The sequence below is a fragment of the Schistocerca cancellata genome, chromosome 1 (genome assembly GCF_023864275.1).
Source record: "Schistocerca cancellata isolate TAMUIC-IGC-003103 chromosome 1, iqSchCanc2.1, whole genome shotgun sequence".
Taxonomy (NCBI): Eukaryota; Metazoa; Arthropoda; class Insecta; order Orthoptera; family Acrididae; genus Schistocerca; species Schistocerca cancellata.
The window spans coordinates 964,526,392-964,546,600 of record NC_064626.1 but is presented as its reverse complement, the minus strand read 5'-3'; the positions used below and the strand labels follow the sequence as shown (position 1 = coordinate 964,546,600).

The following is a 20,209-nucleotide window of genomic DNA, read 5'->3' as shown; positions in this document are numbered from 1 at the left end:
CCAGGAATGCAGCAGCCGCGGCCCGGGTCGCCGTTGTCGCTCCCCGCATCACAGCTGACGGGGGCTCCAGTGACACAATGTGCTGGCTGGAGTGGTCGGCGGAGGAGGAGGGGGAGGGGTTGTGGGGGCAGGGAGCTGGGGTGGGGACAGGCGCCGCCGGAGGAGCAGATTACGCGATCCACGCCCGCCGGCTGCGCGACGTCTCCCGTCCAATATCGCTCAACGCTCAACGCGCTTGCCGCTCCGCAAACACTGTGTTTGGGTCCGGCGTGCTACCACTGTGCAAACGATAATCGACTCCAGAAGCGGACACCGTCCCCAATTGTAATAGGTTCTCTGCAAGATATCTACATGGCTTCGACCTGACATTGCCCCGTTAATTCCCCCATATCTAATTCAGTCTCCCCTGTCACTTGATACAAATGATAGGATCAATATACAGGTTGAATCATCTCAAACTTGCACCGAAAATATTGCGGAAATGGGAAGTGCTATTGATGTGCTGTTTTCACAGAATGGATTGGCTGTCAGGGGTCTTCTTGTTAGCCAATATACCGATTGTAATAATACTTACAAAGTGTACTTTTTTCTGCAGGTACACATTTTTTAAATGAAACAATAGCTATTGACATTAACAAACTAAAAGTAGAGTACATTAGAATATCAGTAGTGTTTGTTGCAGGATTCTTGTGCGAGTGCTGTGCGATATATCGTATTTTGGAAAGTTCCCACGCCGATACATGTACAATTCGTGTGATAGCTGTCACTGAAAAACAACACAATTGCGTACACTAGTTATGTGGATTCTGACTAGTAACGAGACAACTGACTGTCGCAGGACATATTCAGAATGACCAACGGCAGCTGCAATACGCGATACCAGTCGGGTATGGAACGACTGCTACACACGTGCTAGCATTTCAGCGGAGATTTCCGAGCAGGTTGCGGTAAAACGTCGTTGCATGTCATCGAGTGTAGTTGGTATTCTCTTGCAGACAGCAAATTTCAGATTTATATATACTAAGATGGTGTCTGTTCTTTCGGACATGTCCGAAAGAACAGATACCATCTTAGTACATACAGGGTGTTACAAAAGGGTACGGCCAAACTTTCAGGAAACATTCCTCATACACAAATAAAGAAAAGATGTTATGTGGACATGTGTCCGGAAAGGCTTAATTTCCGTGTCAGAGCTCATTTTAGTTTCGTTAGTATCTACTGTACTTCCTCGATTCACCGCCAGTTGGCCCAATTGAAGGAAGGTAATGTTGACTTCGCTGCTTGTGTTGACATGCGACTCATTGCTCTACAGTACTAGCATCAAGCACATCAGTACGTAGCATCAACAGGTTAGTGTTCATCACGAACGTGGTTTTGCAGTCAGTGCAATGTTTACAAATGCGGAGTTGGCAGATGCCCATTTGATGCATGGATTAGCACGGGGCAATAGCCGTGGCGCGGTACGTTTGTATCGAGACAGATTTCCAGAAAGAAGGTGTCCCGACAGGAAGACGTTCGAAGCAATTGATCGGCGTCTTAGGGAGCACGGAACATTCCAGCTTATGACTCGCGACTGGGGAAGACCTAGAACGACGAGGACACCTGCAATGGACGAGGCAATTCTTCGTGCAGTTCACGATAACCCTAATGTCAGCGTCAGAGAAGTTGCTGCTGTACAAGGTAACGTTGACCACGTCACTGTATGGAGAGTGCTACGGGAGAACCAGTTGTTTCCGTACTATGCACAGCGTGTGCAGGCACTATCAGCAGCTGATTGGCCTCCACGGGTACACTTCTGCGAATGGTTCATCCAGCAATGTGTCAATCCTCATTTCAGTGCAAATGTTCTCTTTACGGACGAGGCTTCATTCCAACGTTATCAAATTGTACATTTTCACAATCAACATGTGTGGGCTGACGAGAATCCGCATGCAATTGTGCAATCACGTCATCAACACAGATTTTCTGTGAACGTTTGGGCAGGCATTGTTGGTGATGTCTTGATTAGGCCCCATGTTCTACCACCTACGCTCAATGGAGCACGTTATCATGATTTCATACGGGATACTCTACCTGTGCTGCTAAAACATGAGCCTTTACAAGTACGACACAACATGTGGTTCATGCACGATGGAGCTCCTGCACATTTCAGTCGAAGTGTTCGTACGCTTCTCAACAACAGATTCGGTGACCGATGGATTGGTGGAGGCGGACTAATTCCATGGCCTCCACGCTCTCCTGACCCCAACCCTCTTGACTTTCATTTATGGGGGCATTTGAAAGCTCTTGTCTACGCAACCCCGGTACCAAATGTTGAGACTCTTCGTGCTCGTATTGTGGACGGCTGTGATACAATACGCCATTCTCCAGGGCTGCATCAGCGCTTCAGGAATTCCATGCGACTGAGGGTGGGTGCATGTATCCTCGTTAACGGAGGACGTTTTGAACATTTCCTGTAACAAAGTGTTTGAAGTCACGCTGATACGTTCTGTTGCTGTGTGTTTCCATTCCATGATTAATGTGATTTGAAAAGAAGTAATAAAATTAGCTCTAACATGGAAAGTAGGCGTTTCCGGACACATGTCCACATAACATCTTTTCTTTCTTTGTGTGTGAGGAATGTTTCCTGAAAGTTAGGCCGTACCTTTTTGTAACACCCTGTATAAAGTTAAGGCTCACCGGCCACTTGACCACCTTTTTCCTCTGTGCAAATGCACAAACAGTGCCCGAACTCTTACGGGAATCGGCATCGCGCCGCGAGTAACGAGTATAATGGGCGGAGGCATTACGAATGTAGTGCGGGACAATATGTTGAGAATGTGGGTTTCGCGGGAGGCGTGTCAGAGATAAATCCCTGCAGTCGCGCTATCCTCTGTGTCCTCGGTGGCTCAGATGGATAGAGCGTCTGCCATGTAAGCAGGAGATCCCGGGTTCGAGTCCCGGTCGGGGCATACATTTCCATCTGTCCCCGTTGACATATGTCAACGCCTGTAAGCAGCTAATGGTGTTCATTTCATTGTAATTTCAGCCTTCCCAACGGAAAAAAGGATACTGGTGCAAATCTGGGGAACGGGCCAGCCAAGATAGAGGCCCTGTGCGTCAAATCCAACCATTTGGAGGTCATTCGTAAAGACATGTTGTAGTATTTCGTTCACTATGGGTGTACAGCCAATATGTTGGTTCCTTCAGCTCCATCTAGTCTGCAGAGGAACATCTTCAAGCATCCGTGGAAGATGGCCTTGCCAGTGGCTGCAACACTTCTGTGCGTTCAGTTTTCTGTCTACGACAAACAGCCCCGTGAGCTGATGATTCACTCCATACATAACACGTTTACACTCCATGGAAACACGAATTGTCAGCAGACAAATAGTGTATGTTTCAGCAGTTTACCTGGTCATGGTTGGTAAATGTGGCTTCATCACTAAACAAGATAGATGATACATCTTGGGTAGCTGTTGTTGTTGTTTTGAGAGAGGAGACCAGACAGCGAGGTCATCGGTCTCATCGGATTGGGGAAGGATGGGGAAGGACTTCGGCCGTGCCCTTTCAAAGGAACCATCCTGGCATTTGCCTGGAGCGATTTAGGGAAATCACGGAAAACCTGAATCAGGATGGCCGGACGCGGGATTGAACCATCGCCCTCCCGAATGCGAGTCCAGTGTGCTAACCACTGCGCCATCTCGCTCGGTCTTGGGTAGCCTCTCTTAACGCCCATGTACAGGAGATAAACGATTTTCATAGTCGTTTCCATCCAGCTCTAGATGTAGAGAGATGTGATAGGCATGGAACCTATGTCAGTGCAGAATGCATAGGACACTCGCCTCAGTCGTACCACTTCCCCGTGCAGGAGCTAACGTGTGGGTCAATTGTAACTGCAGCAAGTCCGTTAATCTTCCCCTCTTCTATCGTCAATTATTTCCTTCTGTTACGTTGTCTAGGTGTTACACTACCACTTTCACGTAACTGAGAGAAGAGGTTGATAAATAATAGCTGAGATGGTTGACGTCTACTGGAATATGTTACCGGGTAAACCATACGAGATTGAACTGCTTTCTTCCTATATTCTCCGCACACCTTAAGCTTGTTACGATTTTCTGCGTTGGTAAATCCCATCGTCCACTCACGACCTACTGCTTGGACTGACACACACTAACTGACTAGCAACTCGGAATGCACTCAAGGAATACACAGTCACGTTGCAAGCAAACATTACGACTTCGAACGTAGCAACTACGTATGTTGAATGGCACAAACAAGTGTCGGTGTGGAAACTTTTCAAAATACGATATCTCGTAATAGATTCGGACTATAATACTGCAACAAACACCACTGAAATTATAATACACTCCTGGAAATGGAAAAAAGAACACATTGACACCGGTGTGTCAGACCCACCATACTTGCTCCGGACACTGCGAGAGGGCTGTACAAGCAATGATCACACGCACGGCACAGCGGACACACCAGGAACCGCGGTGTTGGCCGTCGAATGGCGCTAGCTGCGCAGCATTTGTGCACCGCCGCCGTCAGTGTCAGCCAGTTTGCCGAGGCATACGGAGCTCCATCGCAGTCTTTAACACTGGTAGCATGCCGCGACAGCGTGGACGTGAACCGTATGTGCAGTTGACGGACTTTGAGCGAGGGCGCATAGTGGGCATGCGGGAGGCCGGGTGGACGTACCGCCGAATTGCTCAACACGTGGGGCGTGAGGTCTCCACAGTACATCGATGTTGTCGCCAGTGGTCGGCGGATGGTGGACGTGCCCGTCGACCTGGGACCGGACCGCAGCGACGCACGGATGCACGCCAAGACCGTAGGATCCTACGCAGTGCCGTAGGGGACCGCACCGCCACTTCCCAGCAAATTAGGGACACTGTTGCTCCTGGGGTATCGGCGAGGACCATTCGCAACCGTTTCCATGAAGCTGGGCTACGGTCCCGCACACCGTTAGGCCGTCTTCCGCTCACGCCCCAACATCGTGCAGCCCGCCTCCAGTGGTGTCGCGACAGGCGTGAATGGAGGGACGAATGGAGACGTGTCGTCTTCAGCGATGAGAGTCGCTTCTGCCTTGGTGCCAATGATGGTCGTATGCGTGTTTGGCGCCGTGCAGGTGAGCGCCACAGTCAGGACTGCATACGACCGAGGCACACAGGGCCAACACCCGGCATCATGGAGTGGGGAGCGATCTCCTACACTGACCTTACACCACTGGTGATCGTCGAGGGGACACTGAATAGTGCACGGTACATCCAAACCGTCATCGAACTCATCGTTCTACCATTCCTAGACCGGCAAGGGAACTTGCTGTTCCAACAGGACAATGCACGTCCGCATGTATCCCGTGCCACCCAACGTGCTCTAGAAGGTGTAAGTCATCTACCCTGGCCAGCAAGATCTCCGGATCTGTCCCCCATTGAGCATGTTTGGGACTGGATGAAGCGTCATTTCACGCGGTCTGCACGTCCAGCAATGAACGCTGGTCCAACTGAGGCGCGAGGTGGAAATGGCATGGCAAGCCGTTCCACAGAACTACATCCAGAATCTCTACGATCGTCTCCATGGGAGAATAGCAGCCTGCATTGCTGCGAAAGGTGGATACACACTGTACTAGTGCCGACATTGTGCATGCTCTGTTGCCTGTGTCTATGTGCCTGTGGTTCTGTCAGTGTGATCATGTGATGTATCTGACCCCAGGAATGTGTCAATAAAGTTTCCCCTTCCTGGGACAATGTATTCACGGTGTTCTTATTTCAATTTCCAGGAGTGTATATCCTACATTTAGTTTGTTAATATTAATAGGTATGGTTCCATTTAAAATATATATGTTTGCACCAAAGATACACTTTCTAACTATTATCACAATCTTTTTATTGGCTAACAATATGAGCCCCTCACTGCTAATCCATGTTGTGAAAACCTCACATCCACAGTGCTTTCTATTTCCACACTATTTGCGGTGCAAGTTGTAGGTGATTCACTCTATATATTTGTTGTCTCTTCTTTCAGACGTGACACCATTTTGGTCCGGCAGCCACTATGAATTAAGAAACGAAGTAATTAAAAATTTGTGGCGGACTGGGATTCAGACCCGGGCCTCCTGCTTATTAGGCTGACTATATATAAATATAAAATTAATCCGAGACGGACAATTCTCTCTCCAGCACAGATGGACACGAAGCTCGAACTCCTACGGGAATCGGCGAAATGCCTCAAATAAGGTGTACAGTGGGTAACTGGCATTAGACCTGTATTGCGTGGATAAATTGAGGCTACGGAAGACGTGCTAGGATAGTTCGTGCAGTTCTAGTGATCAGTGGTCAGTGCGGCTTTGTCGGCTGAGCAGAGAAGAAGTGCTGTGTGTCACCGCTTGCAACGCAGGCACGCTCGCCTTGGTAACTTCTTTTGGCCGACACTAACGGGCTTCCGGAGCGCGATGAGTTCGTAGGGAATCAGTGCGAAAAATCAACATTGAGATTCGCTTTCAGAAATGACTATGATAGACCAAAAACACTCGATGTCGAGCACTTTTAAAGGGTAGAGGTCGAGATCCCCGCTGCCGATGTCGGCATCCACTTTTCGCTTGTACGTAACACGGTCTTCGTGAAACTTATTAACGACGTCACATGCGACAGAGTTCTTCGAGACATGAAGAAGGACTACGCTTCTGTCATGCGGTTGGAAATGTTGTCAACGTCAAGGTTTGACATGTCTGACTGGGACTACGGACTATACACGTATTCGAACTACCCTTCGAACTCGAGGCGGCAGCCGTCGTGAGGATACAGTAGACGAACACATTACAGAAAAGTGGACCCAGTTTAAGACGTATCCAGTACCCAACGGAGTACGCCAGGTGAGCGTTAAACTCCTATGTTACGTACCATCATTCATCCAAATAGGAGGCTGCCGTCCTGTAATTATTTATGACTGCCTGCCAAAAAAAAGTTCCGGATGCGGGAAAGGAGATCACTTGCATTCCGAGTAGGTCCAACGTTGGTTCACACAACTTCCACCGCAGGATGTGGTATCTAGACCGACGTCGACAATCCTCCAGTCCTAACTTATGCGGCAGCGCTCACTATGTTTCTGTCCGTAGAGACGCAACAGACAGAAGTTGCAGTACCGGAACTACCCTCCGAAGACCGGCACCGGCCGATCAGCCAGACTGCTCAGAGGCAGAACTCCGTCCAATGCCATTGATACCACTGGACGCTGCGCGCACCGCCGAAAGCACAATGGCAGTCGATACATTTACCGTACCAACGGAAGCCTTTGTGCTGTCGAGGCGTTAGCCAGTGTCATCGTCCGACACCGAACGTCACACACAGAAACAGCGTTTTCCGAAACGACCACGTCACAACACGGCAGCTGGCAGTCGCAGGAGGAAGAAGAACTGATCCTGCAGGACGCCGATCACGAGGCTGACACCATTGACACTGACTCAATCCCTGATAAACGGACGGCGGGGCGTGCGGAGTCCGTCTACCAGTTCACTTCAGCGAACAGTGATCAACAAGAAGGTTCCAATGCAGGCTTCGAAGCCCCTCGGTCCTTCCCTACCAACCGCCGTTACTGTATGAAACATTAACAGATTTCCGCCGAAGACATCGAGGCTGAGCAGGACCCCGATACTGGACCTGTTGAGGTCTGCGGGGTGTGACGTCGCTCGAGACGTCCGCTTCTCGCTACCGTCACCATGGATAACCCCGCCCAACTAACGCACCCCCAGGTTTGCCGTCAGACCACAATGAATATAACCTTAGCTAGCTCTCCTGCGAAGATCCAAATTCTGAGAGAAACAATATGAGCGACAGGAGTCGACGTTGCATACATGAACGAACGACTGTGCTCCTGAACTTTCATGGCTAGGCAACGTACGCAACGACTGGTGTTCCCTCATCACTAGCGTGGCGATTTCAGTTCGTGACGGAATCGAAGTCACCGACGTCACGACGTATCGGCGCTTTGCGTGAGGATTAGCGCCCACGGCATCTCGTAACGAAGCCAGGTTCTACTCTGCTGACATTGCCCCTCCTCCTAAGCCCCTTTTACTAGAACGGTAAGGCCGGCCGGAGTGGCCAAGCGGTTCTAGGCCCTACAGTCTGGAAGCGCGCGACCGCTACGGTCGCAGGTTCTAATCCAGCCTCGGGCATAGATGTTTGTGATGTCCTTAGGTTAGTTAGGTTTAAGAAGTTCTAAGTTCTAAGGGACTGGTGACTCCAGAAGTTAAGTCCCAGAGTGCTCATAACCATTTGAACCATTTTTGAGAACGGTAAGAACACAGCGTCATCGCTGGCGACTGTAATTGCTTCCTTCACCCCAGGGGCGAAATCACACATTACACGCCTTGTCTGGGACCGGGTATGGTGATTCACGATCTTCACTTGTGTGACACGTGGGAAAAGATACACTGCGAGAGCTCTGAACACATGCATCTTACTAGTCATAATTGCATAATTTGCATATATTATACGATTCACAATGTCTTATACAGTGAGTGACGACAGTCGAACGATTGCGTCTGGCCTTTTCTTATCATAGCTATACATGTACAGCCTCAATATGTCTGGTATACTAATAGAATTTGGAAGATGAATGTAACACACCTCCAGGTCCCGGACGCTGTCGAAAAGTCATCGCAACATGGGGCAACTGTGAACGACATCAATTCCGATACCACTAGACTTTGGCGTGGTGGCTCTTCCGCGCCGAACGGATAAGCCACAAGACACATTTGCAATCTGGCAATGATAGACTCTGTACTTTCACTAAGTGGCACTCAGGACACGCCACGCTCTAACCCCATTGCTGGGCAGACAACGAGATCGACATCTGTAGATGACTGGTCCGCACAGCTGGCTGCCATGTGAAGGACGTAAGTCATAATCTAGCGGATATACAGCCTGTAACAGCTGACAGGTACTCCGCATGACGTCACGAATTGCTTACCGAGCCGCAGGGTAGTCCTTCAGGTCAGTGGTGGGCAATAGCGGCCCGCGGGCCACGTGCGGCTCGCTAGGAGTTTTTGTATGGAGATAGGAATTGGGTCGTAAGATCCGGAAGAGTAAATTTCAGGGCAAGACAGAGCAGCCACCAATATCGGTTCCTAAACCACGGCTGCATCCTAGGACGGTTATGTTATGCATCTGGTGGGTTTGCAGAGGCATCCTGTATTAACATATTCCGAATGCAAGTGAGATTAACAGTGAGATGAACTCACACTTAAAAAATCTGTGCAGACATCTTTAAAGCACCATCTGATTTCATACATTCAAATTTATGTTGAAGGATACAGATTGTTACAAACAGTTACACTTATCAGCCAGAACATTATGACCACCTACCTAACAGCCGGTATGTCCACTTTGGCACGGATAACCACGGCGACGCGTCGTGACATGGAAGCAATGAGGTCTTTGTAGGTCGCTGGCGCGAGTTGGTACATCAGCACACACAAGCTACGTAATTCCACTGAATTCCGGGGAGGGAGGCGATAAGCCCTGACGCCACGTTCAGTCACATTCCAGACGTGTTCGATCGCGTTCATATCTGCTGAGAGCACTGAAGGGCAATCTGGTTTGACGTCAAGTGGATAAAAATCAGAACGTTATAAAAGGATTATCATCGCTAAAATATTTAAAAACGTAAAACACCTTGTACAAAAGGCCACGTCCATATACATATTGGTCACAGACGATGCGATGACCAGCCTGTAATAATGTTCTGATTTTTATCCAACTGACATCATGAAACTTCCTGGCAGATTAAAACTGTGTGCGGGACCGAGACTCAAACTCGGGACCTTTGCCTTTCGCGGGCAAGTGCTCTACCGCTCTCCACTGCAGAGTGAAAATCTTATTCTGGAAACTGAATCATGTACGTAAGTTTCAGCGTGAAATGGACGTGTTTTACAACAACACATTTTATAATCTGAAGATGACAGCGACGTCTGTAGAAACCGATTGTCTTCAACAGAGAAATATTTTATGCGATCTTGGCCGTTGAATGGTTTTGTAATATATCAGTTGTAACTCGCCACTGTGTTCCTCGAACCACTCCGTCACACTCCTGGCCTTGCGACGTGGTGCAATTTATCTTCTTGAAAAATGACATTCCTGTCGGGAAACATGATCGTTATGAAGGGGTGTGCGTGGCCTACGACACTCCGTGGTCGTCGTGATGTCTTGCACAAGCTCTACTGGACCCATAGATGCACATGTGAATATTCCTGAGAGCATAATGGAGCCGCCAACAGCTTCTTGACTCCATTCCGCAGAGCAGTTATCAGGTGACTTTTTCCCTGGAAGATGACGGATTCACGCCCTCTCATCGTCTTGATCAAGAAGGTACCGGGATTCACCAGACCACGCAATGCTATGCCACTGCCACTGCGTCAACATCCATTGTCGATGGTCACGTGTCCATTACAGTCGTAGTTGCCGATGCCGTGGTGTTAACTTTGGTGCATGTGTGGATCGTCGGCTGCTGATGCCCATCGTTGGAAGTTTTCGGTGCACTATGTGTCCACCACACTTGTACTCTACCCATCATTAGAGTCTGATTTTAGTCCCTCCACGGTTCACCGCCTGCCCAGCCTACGACGTCCCACATCAGATTAGAGAGGTCCCCCCCCCCCCCCCCCCACACACACACAATCCCGCAAGGTCTGGACGTGGTTTCGCCTTGGTTTCGCTACGTCTTGAATACACTCAGCGCAGCACCTCCCGAACAGCCGACAAGTCATGCATTTTCCGAAATGCTGGTGCGGAGCCTCTGGGCCATCAAATTCTGCCCTAGGTCAAACTCAAACAGATCGCTCGTCTTCCTCAGTCTACATATGGACAGCATGCTCACTGATACTACATGTACCGTGCGTGGGCCTGACTAGCTATAATTTGTCGCCAGGTGACGCTGCTGTTGCTTCGATGGGCTTATGTCGACAGTACGTCGGTGTCTTAATGTTCTGGCTAATCCGTTTATATCTAATGACTCAGCGCAAATCATAGGGAAGTGTTCAAATTGTTTAAAAAGCATCTAGAAATGACAGTTAACTGCTACCAGTTTTTAAGGACCTCATTTTCAAAATGTACCCCATTTTGGGGAAATATTTTCCCAAATAATTATTCTAAAACACGGAATAACCGCCTTGTAACCAACAGCAGAAATAAGTTATTTAAATTTTCTAGGTACGTGCAGATTTACATCAGGTGGCGTGTGTTTTCTTTTCAATTTTTTTTTTTTTTTTTTTTTTTTTTTTTTTTTTTTTTTTTGCTGTGAATGCTTGTTTTGGTTTTCCAACTGATATAAACATGATATTTTTGACTTTATATCAAGTTTCAGAACACAAAGTTTCACAAAAGCTCAAAACTGAAGCAAATTTTAATTGCCTTTGAGGTAAGTTGCAGTGATACACCTAAACTGGTCATAATTGCAATTACCTTTTTTCAGCTGTTATTTGATCTGCGGGGAATGGACGATTTACACGTCTGCGCCGAAATTTCCATCTGCGAGTTGCACCGTGAATTGCTAACGCCCAAAACTTCCAACTGGAAGTGGCACCGTGAATTGCTAACGCCGTTGCGCCTGCGCCTGCGCCTGCACCTATGCATAGCACTCAGACCGTGACGTCACTAGAGGCAGTCGCAGGCCTCCCCTGACGTAGGCCTCGCCCAGGCTAGATTTCTGATACCGCTATGGATTTTTCGTTCATGGGAGGACTGGGATGGGGTGCATTCAGCCTTGTAATGCCAACTGAGGAGCTACGCAGTTATTTGATCGAGTAGTAGCGGCTCCACATCACAAAACTGTCAACGGCCAGGAGAACGGTGTGCTAATCCTACGAAAGTCCATACTGAATCCAGCGACGATGACGCGGCGATTGGTCGGTACTGATGGGCCCACAGTGTCTGTGTACGGAGTTCACTGGACAGATAATAAAGTGGCTGTAAAGACCGCTCCAAAACACATTTCACTCTACAAGTATCACGAGCTTGCTTTCTGTGGAGCTTCTTACTTCAGGCCCCATTTATTTGCCGTTTTCGCATTATGTTAGAATGCTACGTGTAAGCCGGATAAGGAGCAGTAATAAAGAGCGCTTCTGCAACGCAAAAGGCGGCGACCACACATTTAGTGTTAAAATGTTAGGAACAGTGTAGAGTCGGTAAGGCTTCTTTACTGTTATTGCACTAGGCAATAAACTATCGGGAAAAAGAAACAAATGACGGTGGAAACACAACCGACAACGTATGAATACTTCCAATATTGTAAAAAGTTTGCTGATTGATGTTGGGCGACAAGTAAGTCATCCGGCCTTACGACATACTCCTCATCCTCTGTGTGGAACTTTTCCAGGCAGAATTTTTACAAAGGTGTCACTTTATCTGCTGTGAGGGACGGAGTCAACAAGAGGACTACACAGAACAGGTAGGAGAAAGTCTTATAGGTCAGTTGGTAAAGTATATCCAAGGATAGGTTACTGCCGAGTGATGTGGCAGAGTGCTTAGCACACTGGGCTCGCATTCAGGAGGACGACGGTCAAAATCCTCATCTGGCCATCGAGATATGGGTTCTTCCAAAGTTCGATAATCACTTAACATAAATGCTGGGATGGTTCCTTTGGAAGGGCGCTGCCTGTTTCCATCCACTTTCATCCGTTATGTGCGCTTGTTCAAATGGTTCACATGGCTCTGAGCACTATGGGACTTAACATCTATGGTCATCAGTCCCCTAGAACTTAGAACTACTTAAACCTAACTAACCTAAGGACATCACACAACACCCAGTCATCACGAGGCAGAGAAAATCCCTGACCCCGCCGGGAATCTGTGCGCTTGTGCCCCACCGCTAATGGTCTCGTTGTCAATGGGACAATAAATTCTAATCTTCCTTTCCTTTCTTTCTTTCTTTTGCTTCTGCCTTTTTTCCCGCGGATACGCAGATTCGGCGTGGTTAATCGGATGTGGCAATGTTACTTGAAGGGGTGGCCGGACGCCTTTCCTGCCGCCACCCTGTACCCCCTGGGAAGGAATTAGTGTACCCCAACTGTCTGCGACTAGTCTAATCCATGGAATAGTGCGAAAGTGTTCAGAAATCTGCGAGCCGTGTAACTGAGGCGGGACGTGGGGACCAGCCCAGTATTAACCTAGGGGGATGTGGAAAACCGCCTAAAAACCACATCCAGGCTGGCTGGCACACCGGCCCCTCGTCGATAATCCGCCGGGCGGATTCGATCCGGGGCTGGTGCGTCTACCAGAGTCCAGGAAGCAGCGCGTTAGCACGCTTTTATTTTTTTTTAATTTTTGCATGTGTTTTTGTAATATTCACTAATAGCATGAAATTATGGGAACACATATGCGAAAGAGAAAATGAAATATAAATTCTTGGTAAAGAAAAAGAAAGGAAAAAGGAAAAGCAAAAAGAAATAAAATCCGCGCAATCTGCGACGCGCTCTCCCATCCGCGGAGGTCAGAAGTCGAATAGATCGTCGGTGGTTGAAACTCAGACACCGCCGGGGGAGGAGGGGTGGGTGCCCTCTGTGCCTGGCACTCCCCAACTCAGTGGAGGTCTAACAAAGACCGCTCGAAGATAGTTAGCAAATAATGTTCGGTAACGTGGCGTGTTTTCGAGAGCTGCATGGGCTGTTCGTAAATAGGTCCAGAAGTCGAGGCGGGATTTAGGTCCCTCATGAAAGAGATAAGCGACCGCCCACCCTTTGACCCACGTAATAGCATGACATCTGGCGGCGGGAAAATGTCGGTCCTCCGGGTATAGAAACATTTGAGGCTCGACTGTGCCTGGTGGCGCCCGGAGATAGCAGGCAATGATTTGCTGCACGAAGCGCCATACATCTCGCGATGAGGCGCATGTCAGACGGTGTTCATCAGTGTCCAGTTGCTGGCAAAGGAGACAAAGAGGGGATTCTGACAAGCCAATGTTGTGCAGGCGCTGCTTCGTGGCAAATTTCCTGTTTACTATGTGATACCACAGTGCCCGGACGTTCGTAGGGAGGAAGGTCTGGTGGGCGGTAGTCCACACTATGGACCACTGGATGGAGGGGTGTTTGGTCTCCATCACATTCCGGGGAACACAGCGCAGCAACAGGCTGTAAAAATCCTTAGTCCTAGGTGGGCGTGTATCTGGGAGACTGGTATGTATGTAACTGTAGTCGACGAAAAAGGTCGAAATATGGGACAAATGAGGCACGATATGGCCGACAGACACCGGTGGTGAGGTGGAAGCAGGTAGGAGGACCTCAAGCAAGCTGCGTGTTAGAGATGTACCCTGGCCCATCCACTGTTTTCTCATGGTACTCATGTACAAGGCTGCAGCTCTCATACGGACATTGACGACCCCGACGCCACCATACCGTGAGGGCAGGGTAAGTGTCTCATAACGGACTTTGAACATTGAACCAGCCATGAGATAATAGCCAAAAGCCGCCTGAAGGTTGCGCCCAATTTCAGTTGGCAGAGGGAGAACTTTTTTTTTTTTTTAAAAAAAAATCTTTATTATCAAAATCATTATAATCATACAAGTTTAACCCACTACCTTAATGCATTAGTGGGTCCTAACAGTGATACATTATTTACACTTTTGCAGCTTAGTATACTTAATAGTAGGTGAGCTACAGTTAACATTAACATTAATAACAATGGGCATCTAATCTACTTATATTGTTTATCATAATTCCTATTTCTAATCTAGTTTATATATATATTTACTGCAGCGTCACATGCGTGCCAGTAGAGATATAAACCTACTTTTACTGCCCTGCTCTTCGAGCTAACCCCGAAGAGCATGCCCCTGGCACTGGGCGGGCCTCAATGTTTATTCGCTGCAGTCCCTATCTTAATTTCCTATATCTAATTCCTACAAACTAATCTATCCTACGTCATGTCCGGTGTGTGTGTCGCAATCGGTAGTTGTTCCCTACTCCCCCTAGTCCTGCACGTGGCGGTTCCCAACTTAGAGGTAGTCGGCCAGTCCTCGCACAGGCGGTATGGGAATAGGGCTCTCAGACTCAGTTGGTGGTTATTGTCGCTCGTTATTTACTGTATCTCTCCTAGATAGTCGATTAATATTTTTCGTGATATCTCGTTTGCCAGAGTGTTCAAGGTCTGAAACGTTTCTTCTCGTCTAAGTAATTGGTGTGTGTCTCGGTTGGGTAGTCTGTCTCGTAGTTCCTTGGCGATATCATTGAAGAGAGGACATTCATAAACCACGTGCTCGGGCGTGCCCTCCGGATCGCCACAGTCGCACGCTGGTGTTGCCCTTTTCCCAAATCGACATAAATATGTCGGGTAGGGACCATGGCCAGTGAGAAAGTGGATCAACCCTCGCGTAGGCTCAAAGTACTTCATGCCAAGTCGTTCCCTCACATCAGGTAGGAATTGGAAGGTTCTTCGTCCAGTCTCTTCTGCCTCCCAAATCTCCTGCCAGAGCTCTTCCCCTCTTATCCTTATCTCTCTTTTGTCCCTCAATCTGGTACCCATAATGTCAACTATTTTCTCATTATTTCCCTTCTTGTCCCAATACCAAGCCGCCTGTTCTCTAATCTTTATGTCCAGAGGGCAGAGCCCCATTATGATTAATAGGGCTCCCCCTGGAGATGTTCTGTAGGCACCTACGGATCTTAGTATCATGCTTCTCTGAACCCTTCTCACTGCCATGGCGGGCACAACCCTCGTGAGCCTGTGCGCCCAGACTCCCGAGCCGTAGCCCACTACTGAGGTTAAAATACTGTTATGATAAAGTCTAATTAGGTGTGGAGGAAGATGAAATCTTTTGTGACCTATGGAGATTAAATTATTTAATATCTGAAGTGCTCTCTGAGTGACCGTTTCAATATGCTTCCCAAAATTCCACCTCTCATCAATGATAACTCCCAGGTAGCGTGTCTCTCGTCGTCGGAGAACTGGTGATCCGTCTATTCTGACAGTCGGGTTTCTGATAAGATTTCCTTTTAGTAGTAAGTAGGTCGATTTACTAGGTGATATCGTCATCTTTGTCGATTGGCACCACTTCTGAAGTTTGTCTAGTGCTGTCTCTATTTTTGGTTCTATGTCTTCGCGGCTACGGCCGCCAACCAACAGAAGGAGGTCATCCGCGTAGGCTATCACCTCTAGCACCTCATCGCTCTGTTGTAATCTGTCTAATAACGGCTCCATATGTATGTCCCAGAAAACGGGTCCTAAGACTGAACCTTGGGGACATCCTTTGGTGATTTTCTTACCGATTCTTTCGCTAGATGATGATAGCCAGACCTCCCGTTCGTTGCAATAGCTCCTCAGGCAACCATATAGCGGCCCTGGACACTCTTTCTCCCGCAAGCAGGAGAAGAGCGAAGGCCACCAAAGGTTGTCGAAGGCGCCACTGATATCCACCATGATGCCAACCACGTATTTATGCGGGGTCGAGCTGCAGACCTCGGCCGCCAGGGCAATAGCATCAGATGCTGATCGCCCCGGCCTGAACCCGAACTGCCTGTCGCTCACCCCGCACAACACTCGGTGTGCTGTCAACCTGTCAGCCAGCAGTTTCTCCAATATTTTTCCGAAAATGTCCAACAAGCAAATCGGCCTGTAAGATTTCACATTAGCAGGGTCCTTATCAATTCCTTTCTTTATAATGATTACATTTGCTGTCTTCCATCTCTTCGGAAATTTCCTCTGTCGGAGACATTCATTATAAAGATGTGTTAATGGCGCGATTAACTGAGGCGCCAGGAACTGCACTACCTCCGCCACAATGCCGTCCGGCCCAGGTGCTTTACCTTTTTTCAATGATCTTATATGAGCTGCCACCTCCTCCTCTGAAAAAGGGTAGACAGCCGTCTCATTATCGTATTCCTCCCGATCTTCATTTCTAAGTTGTTTCTGTCCTTCTGTTTCCCCTTCCGCGTTGTCGTCAGGCAACAGGGACCGGAGGAGGACCCCCGCAGTTTCCTGCCAGGACTCCGTCATCCCGTCTCCGTACCTGACTGTAGATAACTCCAGAGGAGAGCGGATTTTTTCCCTTACCAGCTTGTATGGAAGCCCCCATGGGTCCGTGACTAGCTGGTTAAGCACGAAATTCTCCCAACTTCGCATCCTAACTTCGCGTAGTTCCTTTTGGAACTTCAGTTTTTCCTCCCTGTATAATCTCTGCCACCTTTGACGTTCTTGCCAGACGACACTGCGCTGGTAGTGCCTCCTTAGCCGTCTGACAGATCGACGTAGTTCACCCAGTTCTGCAGTCCATGGTGACGGAGAGGCCGCCATGGCCCTCCTCCTTGTAGGTACGGCTGCCTTCACCGCTCTTGTCACTGCGTTCACCAGTTCCTCAGTTCTTTGGTCAACGTCTATGTCTAGATACATGTCACCTTCCGGTAATGGAGGAATGTCACACTCCCTCGCTAGGCGCTCCCAGTCAGCTCTTCTGTAATTTAGTTGCACCTCCCACCCCGTGGCCCAGCGGCATTCTCTTTCACCCAAGGTGAAAGAAATCAAGTTGTGGTCGCTTGTGGTGGCATTTTCTAGGACTTTCCAATTTTGAATAAGGTTAGCCGTATTTGGTGTTACAAGGGTCACATCAATATTCGTGCCCTGTCCTCCCCCTGCAGCGTAGGTAGGAGGATTGCCAGGCCTGTTAGCCACCACAAGTTGTGATGCCATTATAAGTTCTTCAATTTTTTCACCGTTGGCATCCCTTGTGCCACTGTACCACAGGGGGGATTTTGCGTTAATGTCAGCTGTTACTACTACTTTTCTTCCCTGCAACGCCGTGGTGACTCTAGCCAGGTGGTCTATATAGAGTTCTATGTTGTCCCCATATTGGAAATACATGTTTATGAGGATTATTGTTCCCATGGGGGTTTGAAGCTCCACGACGTTGCAGTGGCTAGTTCCGAATTGTGACAATATAGTAACTCTGAGGAGCTTATTTGTGATTATAATCACCGCCTTCGGGTTATCTCCCGTGCTGACTATTTGCCAGCCTGTAGCGGCAAATGCTATTTTTCCAGCCAGGGAGTATGGCTCCTGTAGACAGAGTACATCCAATCTCCTCTCTTCCACCTCCCTCCGGAGCTCCTGCATGACGAGTCTGCTGTTATGACTGTTTAGTTGTCCAATGGTTATTTTCGTCATTAAGGGTAGTATGTATGTATTCGGTCATGTGGCCAAGTCTTATTCCAGTCGAAAGCAATTCGTCCGTGTGCTATTACTGATTGCTCGTAAATTTCGTTAAGGTCAAATTTCTCGCCTCGTCTGTCGAAAACTTTCTTAAGTAGATCACGCAAGGCTCCGAAGTCAGTGGGGAGATTCACTGATTTTAGCTGGATCCTGTCAACAGCCTCCATAACCGAGAAGGTTACCTTTCTGCCTTCTTCATGTCCTACCCGGACCACATGTCGCAAGGCCGTGGTCAGGGTTGCCGGCTGCTCCAATCTGGACAGTTGCATAGTATACTCCAAGTTGGGGTATACCCTCACCGGATCGACCGGTGGGACTCTGACAATTGGTGAGCTTAGTACAGTGGTGCTCGTGCAGGAGCTCGTCACTGTATTATCTTGAATCGGTAATTGCTTTATATGATTAATGTGAATGTCCTTTGGCGTTACTGTGTGATTGTCTCTTGGCGTTACCACAGTCACAGGATGCCCTTGCCGTTGTAGATGTAATGTCGGCTTTGTTCCCCGGCTTTCAGAGGAGAGAGTTTCAGTCGTGAGGGTGAGATTGGTTTGTATACCAATGTCCATTGTTGGAAAGTCAGTCTGGGTTGCTTTGTCTTGTATTTCAGATCTAGAGGCGCCAGAGAGCGACCTCAGAAACTCCTTAAATCTGTTTGCCCTCACGGCATCCCTCCTCCTTTTGCTCGGGGACTTCCGTTTTGGCATCCTCTTTGGTGTACTTGGCTCAGCCATAGTCTGTTCTGGAGATGAGTCTTTGCTCCAGCATTCTATATGTAGGGCAATTCCTGCCTGTGGCTCCGCAAGACTTCTTGCCTCTATTTCTACACGGTATACAGACCGCCGCAGCCTTACAATCTTTGCGACTGTGACCATGTTCTCCACATTTAGTGCATGCCGGCTCCCTGGTGCACAACCTTAAGACGTGATCCAGGTCACCACAGTTGTGGCAACGAGGTACCACGACATAGTCTCTAGCGTTAACGGCGTGAAAGCCGATATATATTCTGCCCATTGTTGTAATGTTTCGCCACATTTGTGCTGACACCTCGGCGACGTGATGAACAACATCACGACCCCTTGGCCCAGTCTTAAATTTTAATTTAAAGCAGTTTCTGAATTCTTCTTCATTAATCTCTTCGAAATTTTGCAGCCTGATTGTTTCCATTAATTCCTCATTAGTCATTACTGATGGTACGTCATATAGTATGACTAAAGGATTACGTTTCCTCGGTGGTTCGCATTTGACCACCGAGTTCAGCTTTTGGTTGTTCAGCAATTTTTCTTTATCATTCTCTGAGGCAACTTCCACTATGACTGAATTTCTACTTGCGCGATGTGAACCAATTTTGATGCCACATAAAGATTAATAAACGCAACCCGTTGAAGTGTGTCCTGGCGGCGCAAGAGGTTCTGGCGGACGTCGTTGCGGATGACGTGTAACAGGCGACGGAAATTCGTTGCCGCCGTGCGTGTGACCGTGGGGGTAAAGGTAATGACCAGGTACCGGAAAGTCCGCAAAAGCGGCAGTGGTGCAACTTCACCCTCCTGGAGGCCTCGTCCAATGTGCATTGCAGAAGATTTGGCGACATTCATGGCACTGTCAGCGGCAGCCCCATAACGGGTAATCAATTCGAGGACATCCCGAATCTCAGAGCCGGAGCGAATGAGGAGGAGGAGGTCATCAGCATATGCCCGACAGCGAAAAGTGTGGTGGCGTAGGGTTAGGCCAGAGTGCTTGGTCGTCAAGCCCCCAATAAGGGGCTCAAGGGCAATAGCATACAGGAGGGTAGAGAGGGGGCACCCCTGCCGTATCGAACGGCAGATAGGTATCGGCCCCGCTATACGTCCATTGACTTGGACACGTGAACTGGCACTGTCGTAAAGACGCCGGATGACGTCGAGAAACGGAGGGGGGATGCCCACTCGGGCTGCCACCGAAAACAGGAAACGATGACGCACTTTATCGAAGGCGCTGTCGAAGTCTATAGCGACGACCGCTGCCCGGAGCCTGCAGGCCGCCGCTATCGCAATTAAGTCGCG

At 48.6% G+C, this 20,209-nt stretch overlaps 1 non-coding gene across 1 annotated transcript; it reads left to right on the top strand.

Moving 5' to 3' along the window:
- The first annotated feature begins 2,877 nt into the window (after nucleotides 1–2,877).
- Trnat-ugu (transfer RNA threonine (anticodon UGU)) lies at nucleotides 2,878–2,951 on the top strand. Its single transcript has one exon. It is a non-coding gene; the product is annotated as a tRNA-Thr (tRNA).
- Nucleotides 2,952–20,209: the final 17,258 nt, after the last annotated feature.